We start from the raw sequence: 10,617 nt of genomic DNA, 5'->3' as shown, positions 1-10,617 counted from the left end.
CTGGAATCAAGATTTCCGGGAGAAATATCAATAACCTCAGATATGCAGATGACACCACCCTTATGGCAGAAAGTGAAGAAGAACTAAAAGACCTCTTGATGAAAGTGAAAGAGGAGAGTGAAAAAGTTGGCTTAAAGCTCAACATTCAGAAAACTAAGATCATAGCATCCGGTCCCATCACTTCATGACTGATAGATGGGGAAAAAATGAAAACAGTGACAGACTTTATTTTTTTTGGGCTCCAGAATCACTGTGGGTGGTGACTGCAACCACGAAATTAAAAGATGCTTGCTCCTTGGAAGAAAATCAGTGACAAACCTAGACAGCATATTAAAAAGCAGTGATATTACTTTGCCAACAAAGGTCCAGTCAAAGTTGTGGTTTTTCCAGTAGTCATATATGGGTCTGAGAGCTGGACTATAAAGAAAGCTGAGCACCGAAGAATTGATGCTTTTGAACTGTGGTGTTGGAGAAGACTCTTGAGAATCCCTTGGACAGCAAAGAGATCAAACCAGTTCAATCCTAAAGGAAATCAACCCTGGATATTCACTGGAAGGACGGATGCTGAAGCTAAAGCTCTAATACTTTGGCCACTTGAAGTGAAGAGCCGACTCATTGGGAAAGACCCTGATGCTGGGAAAGATTGAAGGCAGGAGGAGAAGGGGACAACAAAGGGTAACATGGTTGGATGGCATAACCTATTCAATGGACATGAGTTTGAGCAGTCTCTGGGAGATTGTGAAGGGCAGGGAAGCCTGTTGTGCTACAGTCCATAGGGTTGCAGAGTTGGACATGACTGAGTGACTGAGCATGCATGCATTTTATATATGTGTAGAGAAGGAAATGTGTTTTTGTATGTGTAGAGAAGGAAATGGTGACCCACTCCAGTGTTCTTGCCTGGAGAATCCCAGGGACAGAGAAGCCTGGTGGGCTGCCGTCTATGGGGTTGCACAGAGTCAGACATGACTGAAGCGACTTAGCAGCAGCAGCAGCAGCAGTGTGTATGTGTCAATTTCAGTCTTCAAATTTAATCCTTCCCCTGGTCCCGTATCCCTTGGTAACCATAAGCTTGTTTTGTACATCTATGACTCTACTTCTGTTTTGTACACTTTTTTTTAGATTCCACATATAAGTGATATCATGTGATATTTGTCTTTCTGTGTCTGACTTACTTCACTCAGTAAGACAATATCTAGGTCCATCAATGTTTTTGCAAATGACTTTCAGTTCAGTTCAGTCACTCAGTTGTGTCCGACTCTCTGTGACCCCTTGGATTGCAGCACGCCAGGCTTCCCTGTCCATCACCAACTCCCAGAGTTTGCTCAAAGTCATGTTCATCGAGTCGGTGATGCCATCCAACCCTCTCATCCTCTGTCGTCCCCTTCTCCTCCCAGCTTCAGTCTTGCCCAGCATCAGGAATTATTTTGTTATTGCTAATGGCTGAGTAACTGGAAGAAGCAAAAGCTGGAATCAAGACTGCCGGGAGAAATATCAATAACCTCAGATACGCAGATGACACCACCCCTATGGCAGAAAGTGAAGAGGAACTAAAAAGCCTCTTGATGAAAGTGAAAGAGGAGAGTGAAAAAAGTTGGCTTAAAGCTCAACATTCAGAAAACAAAGATCATGGCATCTGGTCCCATCATTTCATGGGAAATAGATGGGGAAACAGTGGAAACAGTGTCAGGCTTTATTTTGGGGGGCTCCAAAATCACTGCGGATGCTGATTGCAGCCATGAAATTAAAAGACGCTTACTCCTTGGAAGGAAAGTTATGACCAACCTAGATAGTATATTAAAAAGCAGAGACATTACTTTGCCAACAAAGGTCCGTCTAGTCAAGGCTATGGTTTTTCCAGTGGTCATGTATGGATGTGAGAGTTGGACTGTGAAGAAAGCTGATTGCTGAAGAATTGATGCTTTTGAACTGTGATGCTGGAGAAGACTCTTGAGAGTCCCTTGGACTCTCTGCAAGGAGATCCAACCAGTCCATTCTAAAGGAGATCGATCCTGGGTGTTCATTGGAAGGACTGATGCTAAAGCTGAAACTCCAATACTTTGGTCACCTCATGCGACGAGTTGACTCATTGGAAAAGACTTTGATGCTGGGAGGGATTGGGGACAGGAGGAGAAGGGGGCAACAGAGAATGAGATGGCTGGATGGCATCACCAACTCGATGGACATGAGTTTGAGTGAACTCCGGGAGTTGGTGATGGACAGGAGGCCTGGCATGCTGTGATTCATGGGGTCGCGGAGAGTCGGACACGACTGAGCGACTGAACTGAACTGAACATTACACTGAATATGTGTACCACATCTTTATCCATTCCTCTCTTGATGGACATTTAGGTTGCTTCCATGTCCTGGCCATTGCTAATAGTGCTGTAATGAACATTGAGGTGCATATATCTTTTTGAAATATGGTTTTTCTCTGAGTATATGCCCAGGAGTTAGCATTGCTGGGTCATGTAGTAGTTCTGTTTTTAGTTTTTTAACGAACCTCCATCCTGTTAATTGGCTGTATCACTTATATTCCTACCAACAATGCAGGAGGCTTCTCTTTTCTCCACATCCTCTCCAGCATCTGTAGTTTGAGGATAGCTATTCTGATTGATATGAGGTGATACCTCATTGTAGTTTTGATTTGCACTTTGCTAATAATTAGTGATGTTAAGCACCTTTTCATGTGATTTTTGGCCATTGTATGTCTTGTTTGGGGAAATATCTATTTAGATCTTTTGCCAATTTTTTGATTGTGTTTTGTTTTTTGATAGTGAGATGCATGAGCTCTTCTTATATTTTGGAGAGTAATCCTTTGTTGATTGCTTCATTTGCAATATTTTCTCCCATTCTCAGGGTTGTCTTTTTTCTTTTGTTCATGGTTTCCTTTGCTGTGCAAAAACTTTTATTTTATTTAGATCCCATTTGTTTATTTTTGTTTTTATTTTCATTACTCTAGGAGGTGGATTGAAAAAAGATCTTTCAGCAATTTATATCAAAGAGTGTTCTGCCTATGTTTTCCTCTAAGAGTTTTGTAGTATCCAGCGTTATATTTAGATCTTTAATCCACGTTGAGTTTATTTTTGTGTATGGGCTTAGGGAGTGTCTAATTTAATTTTTTCACATATATTCTTTAACATACATGTATATTTATGTACATTTATATTCTTGTACACTTTGGCCACCTCATGCGACAAGTTGACTCACTGGAAAAGACTCTGATGCTGGGAGTGATTGGGGGTGGGAGGAGACGGGGACGACAGAGAATGAGATGGCTGGATGGCATCACCGACTCTGTGGACATGAGTTTGAGTGAACTCCGGGAGTTGGTGATGGACAGGGAGGCCTGGCATGCTGTGATTCATGGGGTCGCGGAGAGTCGGACACGACTGAGCGACTGAACTGAACTGAACTGATATTCTTGTACATACATTCTTTTACCATTTTCCCCAGTACCACTTATTATTAAAGAGACAATCTTTTCTCCATTGTATCTTCTTGCCTCCTTTGTCATAGATCAGGTGACCATAGGTGCATGAGTTTATCTCTGGGCTTTCTGTCTTTTCTTTTTCAGTTTTTGTGCCAGTACCATACTGTTTTGCTTACTGTAGCTTTGTGGTTTAGTCTGAAGTCAGGGAACCTGATTTCTCCAGCTTTGTTTTTCTTTCTCAAGATTACTTTGGCTGTTTGGGGTTTTTTGTGTTTCCACATGAATTGTGCGGTAGTTTGAGCATTCTTTGGCATTGCCTTTCTTTGGGATTGGAATGAAGACTGACCTCTTCCAGTCCTGTGGCCACTGCTGAGTTTTCCAAATCTGCTGGCATATTGAGTGCAGCACTTTCACAGCATCATCTTTCAAGACTTGAAATAGCTCAACTGGAATTCCATCACCTCCACTAGCTTTGTTCGTAGTGATGCTTTCTAAGGCCCACTTGACTTCACATTCCAAGATGTCTGGCTCTAGGTCAGTGATCACATTATCGTGACTATCTTGGTCGTGAAGATCTTTTTTGTACAGTTCTTCTGTGTATTCCTGCCACCTCTTCTTAATATCTTCTGCTTCTGTTAGGTCCATACCATTTCTGTCCTTTATCGAGCCCATCTTTGCATGAAAAGTTCCCTTGGAATCTCTAATTTTCTTGAAGAGGTCTCTTGTTTTTCCTATTCTGTTGTTTTCCTCTATTTCTTTGCATTGATCACTGAGGAAGGCTTTCTTATCTCTCCTTGCTATTCTTTGGAACTCTGCATTCAGATGCTTATATCTTTCCTTTTCTCCTTTGCTTTTTGCCTCTCTTCTTTTTACAGCTATTTGTAAGGCCTCCTCAGACAGCCATTTCGCTCTTTTGCATTTCTTTTCCATGGGGATGGTCTTGGTCCCTGTCTCCTGTACAATGTCACGAACCTCCGTCCAGAGTTCATCAGGCACTCTGTCAATCAGATCTAGTCCCTTAAATCTATTTCTCACTTCCACTGCATAATCATAAGGGATTTGATTGAGGTCATATCTGAATGGTCTAGTGGTTTTCCCGACTTTCTTCAATTTAAGTCTGAACTTCGCAATAAGGAGTTCATGATCTGAGCCACAGTCAGCTCCTGGTCTTGTTTTTGCTAACTGTATACAGCTTCTCCATCTTTGGTTGCAAAGAATATAATCAATCTGATTTCGGTGTTGACCATCTGGTGATGTCCATGTGTAGAGTCTTCTCTTGTGTTGTTGGAAGAGGGTGTTTGCTATGACCAGTGCATTCTCTTGACAAAACTCTATTAGCCTTTGCCCTGCTTCATTCCGTGCTCCAAGGCCAAATTTGCCAGTTACTCCAGGTGTTTCTTGACTTCCTACTTTTGCATTCCAGTCCCCTAGAATGAAAAGGACATCTTTTTTGGGTGTTAGTTCTAAAAGGTCTTGTAGGTCTTCATAGAACCGATTAACTTCGGCTTCTTCAGCATTACTGGTTGGGGCATAGGCCTGGATTACTGTAATATTGAATGGTTTGCCTTGGAAACGAACAGAAATCATCCTGTCATTTTTAAGATTGCATCCAAGTACTGCATTTCGGACTCTTTTGTTGACCATGATGGCTACTCCATTTCTTCTAAGGGATTCCTGCCCACAGTAGTAGATATAATGGTCATCCGAGTTAAATTCACCCATTCCAGTCCATTTTAATTCACTGATTCCTAGAATGTCGACGTTCACCCTTGCCATCTCCTGTTTGACCACTTCCAATTTGCCTTGATTCATGGACCTAACATTCCAGGTTCCTATGCAATATTGCTCTTTACAGCACCGAACCTTGTTTCTATCATTGGTCACATCCACAACTGGGTATTGGTTTTGCTTTTGCTCCATCCCTTTATTCCTTCTATAGTTATTTCTCCACTGAGCTCCAGTAGCATACTGGGCACCTACCGACCTGGGGAATTCCTCATTCAGTATCCTATCATTTTGCCCTTTGTTACTGTTCAGCAGTATGTAAACCGTGAACTCCCAGATGTTCAAGCAGGTTTTAGAAAAGGCAGAGGCACCAGAGATCAAATTGCCAACATCCGCTGGATCATGGAGAAAGCAAGAGAGTTTCAGAAAAACATCTATTTCTGCTTCATTGACTATGCCAAAGCCTTTGACTGTGTGGATCACAATAAACTGTGGAACATTCTGAAAGAGATGGGAATCCCAGACCACCTGACCTGCCTCTTGAGAAACCTGTATGCAGGTCAGGAAGCAACAGTTAGAACCGGTCATGGAACAACAGACTGGTTCCAAATAGGAAAAGGTGTACGTCAAGGTTGTATATTGTCACCTTGCTTATTTAACTTATATGCAGAGTACATCATGAGGAACGCTGGGCTGGAAGAAGCACAAGCTGGAATCAAGATTGCTGGGAGAAATATCAATAACCTCAGATATGCAGATGACACTACCCTTATGGCAGAAAGTGAAGAGGAACTCAAAAGCCTCTTGATGAAAGTGAAAGAGGAGAGTGAAAAGGTTGGCTTGAAGCTCAACATCCAGAAAACAAAGATCATGGCATCTGGTCCCATCACTTCATGGGAAATAGATGGAAAAACAGTGGAAACAGTGTCAGACTTTGTTTTTTTGGGCTCCAAAATCACTGCAGATGCTGATTGCAGCCATGAAATTAAAAGACGCTTGCTCCTTGGAAGGAAAGTTATGACCAACCTTGATAGTATATTAAAAAGCAGAGACATTACTTTGCCGACCAAGGTCCGTCTAGTCAAGGCAATGGTTTTTCCCGTGGTCATGTATGGATGTGAGAGTTGGACTGTGAAGAAAGCTGATCGCCGAAGAATCGATGCTTTTGAACTGTGGTGTTGGAGAAGACTCTTGAGAGTCCCTTATACTGCAAGGAGATCCAACCAGTCCATTCTAAAGGAGATCAATCCTGGATGTTCATTGGAGGGACTGATGCTAAAGCTGAAACTCCAATACTTTGGCCACCTCATGCGACGAGTTGACTCACTGGAAAAGACTCTGATGCTGGGAAAGGTTGGGGGCGGGAGAAGAAGGGGACGACGGAGAATGAGATGGCTGGATGGCATCACCGATTCTGTGGACATGAGTTTGAGTGTACTCCGGGAGTTGGTGATGGACAGGGAGGCCTGGCGTGCTGTGATTCATGGGGTCGCGGAGAGTCGGACACGACTGTGCGACTGAACTGAACTGAACTGAACTGACATGAATTGTAAATTTTTTTTTTGTTCGAATTCTGTGAAAAATTCCATTGGTAATTTTATAGAGATTTCATTGAATCTGTAGATTGCTTTATTTTTTTTTTAATTTTATTATTTTTTTAAATTTATTTTTTTTATTTTACAATATTATATTGGTTGGTTTTGCCATACATTGACATGAATTCGCCCCAGGTGTACATGAGTTCCCCCTCCTGAACCCCCCTCTCACCTCCCTCCTCCCTTTATCTTCCCTCTGGGTCATCCCCGCTTTAGATAGTGTGGTCATTTTCACTATATTGACTCTTTGAAACCAAGAGTGTTGTGTCACTCCATTTGTCTGTGTCGTCTTTTCTTTCATTAGTATCTTGTAGTTTAAGAACATGCAACACTTCATGAATTTGTATGTCATTCTTGTGCAGGGGCCATGCTAATCTTCTTGGTATTGTTCCAGTTTTAACGTGTGCTGTCAAAGTGAGTGAGCACTAGAGAGTTCTAGTTTTTTCATTGTCGTCTCCTCCCTTGATAGGTAACTTTTTGATTTTAGGTGTTTGGCTTATTCTTCTATAGTTTGATTTAAAGAATGTAAGCAAATACATGTGCATGCATGCATTTGTTCATTTCCTTCTTTTTACGCTGAAAGTGGCATACAGCATGCTGCTCTGCACTGTGCTTTTCTCCCCTATGTCTGCGAGATCACACACAGTAGGATATAGAGGTCTCCCCACGCCTCTTCACTCCATTGTATGGCTGGGTCACAGTTTATTCAAACAGTCCTGTATTGAGGAACATTTGGATTGAGCTTTAACACTCTTGGCTCCTTATCCTTTCCTTGAAACTTTTTTGCTTTGAGTTCTGGTGCATTCCTCTCTCATGGGTCTCCTGCTGCTTTTCTGACTGTTCTCAGTTTCTGTCATTTGTTCCCTTCCCTCGGCTCACACACTGAATCTCACTGTATCCATGCCCTGTGTCACCTCTATTCTCACTTTTACCTTCTTCTTGGGGGAGCTAATTTACATCACTCTGATTTTTATGCTGATGACTCTTAGATCCATATCGTTAAGCCCCTATTTCTTTTATGAAACACAGATTTTCATTGGAACATTTCCTTCCACATGAATGTTTTTTTAGAGACCTCAAATTCAATATGCCCCCAAGTGAAGCTCATCAATTTCCCCTCCAAGCTACTCATCTTCACTGATTTCTTATCTCAGATGGTAGCTTTACAACTTACCACATTGTTCAAGTGAGAAATTTTAGTGTCTCCTTCAGATCGTCTTATTCTCCACTTCTGCTCAGCCACCAGGCTCTGTCAGTTCTATCTCATCTTCATTCCTGTGGCCACTGCCTTGGCTCAGGGCCTTCGGTCAGGTGCCCTAGTTTGGGACTTAAAATCTGGGGGAAGTGATGCAAGGTGAAGGGTGTTTACGACCTATTTGTGGTGGTACCTGAGGCAGCAGTGAGAGTCAGGGGGCCTCTGGAGACTATGTCACATAGTGTGACACATCTTGGCCGATATTTGAACTCCAGCATCTCTTGGTTCCCATCTAATTTCTGAGCCTGATCATCTAGTGTTCCTGTCTATCTTCTGTAGGTTTTAAATTATTCTGACAGATTCGTTTTCTGTCATTTATTCAGAGTTGATTCTGATTGTTCGCAACCAGGAGTTCTGGTTGATCCAAGGAGTAGTTGGAACAGTTGAAACATAAGGAGAAGAAGAAGGCTGTGGTGTCATCAAAATGGCAGAACACGTGGGCTCCCTGCTCTGGGGTCCGACCACTGACATGATGGTGGTGCACTGGGATGCACTACCAGAGCCACTGTGATGGATGTGGCATTTCTCTGGGAGGCTGGCCAAGCAGCTGCTGAGACAGTTTTTCATTTGTTCCTTTGTTCTTAAACTCCCATCACCTCTGACAGACTGTGTCCTTGACCAAACTTTTGTCAGGCTCCTCCGAGCCCTCTTTGTGCCTCCTCTGCCTCATTCCTGGCCCGGGGTTTGGCCTGGAAAGCCCAGTTTTAGCAAGAATCCTGCTAAGCCCGCACAGAAAGAACCCCCCACCCTGGATGTCTAATCAAGTTCCTCTTAGTAATTTTCTATCCAGTGGCCCCTGACTATTGCCTATAAACTGCCAGCTACCCATTGCTACATTTGCAGTTAAGCTCGTTCTGTACTGAAATCTTGCTTCCTTACTGCAGTAGTTTGAATAAAATCTGTCTTGTCGTTTTAACAAGTGTCCATTGAAGTTTCTTATTAACACCTGTGTTTATGAGTGTTTTCTGTTTCTTGCAATTCAAAAAGAATCTTGAAAAACATGTGTTTTATAATATTAAAATTTAAGCATATTGAATGTTTTATTACCAACTTATTGCTTTCTAAGGAATCAAAACATTTTATTTTTGTTATTTCTTGGATTCACTTTTTCTGTGAAAAACTTAAATGATGATGTATAAGTTAGAAAATATTATTTGATGTTCTAATATTCCATTCATACAAAGGAATTCAGGTGCTTATCTGTTACAGAAAAAAATCTCCATATTGCCACATGCTTTGAATTCAAAGTAAAACATTAACAGATACAAATAAAATGATATATACAAATAATAAAGTCTTTAAGAATCAACTTCGCTGTAGAGGAGTACTCAGGGTCAGTGTCAATCAGGTCAACTTTCTTGGAGGAAGTAAGTTGTGAGTCAGCTGGTAAAGGAGTTGAGAGTCAAGGATTAGTCGAAATAATGGGAGAAACATCTTAAAAAGAGGATTTACAATGCTCTGTTCTGGACACGGACACTCTGTCCACAGGCTTCCGACAAGTCAATTTACCTTTCTGACTATGTTTCCTCATTAGAGTCCCTATTTTCTACTCTGACCTTTGTATTTAGCATGGTGTGAGTCCAGGTTTGGGGGCTCCTTTCCTAGAGAGGGTAATGAAGAATCTTGATAAAACACATCTAGAATTCCAGAAAGGGGAGCTGAGAACCGGGCGAAGAATGAAAAAAGAGACTTCAGGTGGTAATATCACCGCCAGTTCTCATCTGTTCTCTGTGCCTGGATGCATCTTTTGCTTTATTTCTTCTCCCAAGCACTTGTGGGCTCTAGGGACTTGGGAGCTCTGAGGACTTGTGGTCTCTGAAAAGTCCTGCCCTCCAGGCATGAAGAGGCAGAGCCCTGTCCCTGAATGGGGAGTGGTTTGGCCAACTCAGCCTAACTAGGGCACCCCTCTCCTAACTTTCTCTGTCCTGCGTTCCCGGGGGATGCAGGGAGTGATTGCATTCTCTTACATCTCTCTGCTTCTCAGTCCTCTGGTGTCTTTAGTGGGATTTATTACATTCCAAATGGCCTCTGTTTGCAGCTTGGAGTTCTGAAAAGATCTAGTAGTAATTTAAAAGAAGCTCTTCTAAACTTTAAAGCAGTTGAGAGACATAAAATTCCTTCATGATTTATTTCCTATTTACAACATTATTGTTATCTGTTGTGACTTTTGTTGTTTCTGTGTTCTAATAAATGATTAATTTTGTTGACCATTTATAGCACTTTAAAAGACTGATGTTATTAGGGGAGTATAAGGTATAACGTATTTCTATTAAGGCATTCTATTAGAATATCTTTTTATTATGGTTTTTCTGTTAATGTTGCCTGGTTTTCTAACAGGTTTTGCTTATTGTACTTTAGGACTATTTTGTAGTACATAGTGACTCATTTGAAAAGATCCTGATGCTGGGAAAGATTGAGGGCAGGAGAAGGGGACAACAGAGGATGAGATGGCTGGATGGCATCACCGACTTGATGGACATGGGTTTGGGTGAACTCTTGGAGTTGGTGATGGACAGGGAGGCCCGGCATGCTGTGGTTCATGGGGTCACAAAGAGTTACACGACTGAGCGACTGAACTGAACTGATACCATGCACTTATAGTGGATTATACT

The 10,617-nt window shown here is 42.0% G+C and overlaps 1 non-coding gene across 1 annotated transcript; it reads right to left on the bottom strand.

The window, feature by feature from the left end:
• Window positions 1–7,067: 7,067 nt before the first annotated feature.
• On the bottom strand, window positions 7,068–7,174 carry LOC129553448 (U6 spliceosomal RNA). Its single transcript, XR_008685471.2, has one exon. It is a non-coding gene; the product is annotated as a U6 spliceosomal RNA (small nuclear RNA).
• Between the last annotated feature and the right edge of the window lie 3,443 nt (window positions 7,175–10,617).

Source organism: Moschus berezovskii, chromosome 18 (genome assembly GCF_049115385.1).
Source record: "Moschus berezovskii isolate FMDL1 chromosome 18, NW_MosBer_1.0, whole genome shotgun sequence".
NCBI lineage: Eukaryota > Metazoa > Chordata > Mammalia > Artiodactyla > Moschidae > Moschus > Moschus berezovskii.
Note: the sequence above shows the minus strand (reverse complement) of the source record. Positions and strands in the feature narration are given on the sequence as shown.